Raw genomic sequence first — 1,112 nt, forward strand, 5'->3', positions numbered from 1 at the left:
TCATGTCGGACAGCACGTGAATCATGCATAACGTATCCAGATTTTATTTGTAAACAAGATTGTCTGTATAATTTTTTCATTCAGTTATCGTTAGCTTGTTTGTACTTTTTGCCTCTTTTTACCCCAATTTCACAATTTCCAATAGTGTTTTTGTTTTGTTTAAAGGCACCGCATTTACTTCATAAAGAATTCAATGGAAATATTTTAACAAACCATTCGGTTCGAGATGTTGAATTTGTTCCCTCTCATTCGCGAGTTGTTGACAAACCAATATGATCATCTCTACTCCGTGTAATTGTAATCTCTAAATTGCAGAACTGACCTATCTCAACCCCTGCCCCTGATAGCAACAGTTGTGATTGGAGGATCAAGAAATGAGGGCGGGGCTTGCGATTGGTCAATTGGTCCATGTTCTGTAGTAGATCCACTGTTGCAGTTGGGCTGTGTAGTACATTGACCTATACATAGCAGCCTCATGACGTGTCATGCCTCTCCTGCCAATATGGCTCAATGCCATGTACAACTAATTGGCCATGGTTGTTATTTAATGACTTATCACCTGTTAATTGATTATAATCACATGTTATTTTCCCACCATGATGTCTGCAGTGATGATGTAAGAATATTATGGATATCTCTGAGGCTACTGGAAGCTGTCTTGACACCTCATCTCATGTGTCCTGCCACACCTGTCGAAGAGAGTGTGAACAGAGTGAAGTTAATTTAAAAGATTGTTACAAGTTTTGAGTTGTTGCAAACAAATCAAGATGATAAAATATTCTTAACGTGAGTTTCTCCATTTGCAGCACTGGTCATGTTATTTTTGCATTTCTCTGAATGTCCACATGGTGTCAGTCTCCATGCAGGGTGATTGTGTTGCTGCCTCTACATCTCTGGGTTCTCTATACATTTTCAGCACAGCATGCTCATAAAAGAATGTCTTCCAAAGAATGAATGTAAGAATGGGAACAAATGTCTCTCCAGGTTTATGGCTAGATGCATGCAGAGTCCTCATCTTGCCAGCATGCTTTGAACTGTTCTAATTAAAGATCAGATAAGCAGATTTCTTTCTCAGTCAGCTCTTGCAGTGTTGTCTTCTGTAAATCAAGCTA

This window comes from Notolepis coatsorum (assembly GCF_963971535.1).
Source record: "Notolepis coatsorum genome assembly, chromosome: 18".
In the NCBI taxonomy this organism is placed as follows: domain Eukaryota; kingdom Metazoa; phylum Chordata; class Actinopteri; order Aulopiformes; family Paralepididae; genus Notolepis; species Notolepis coatsorum.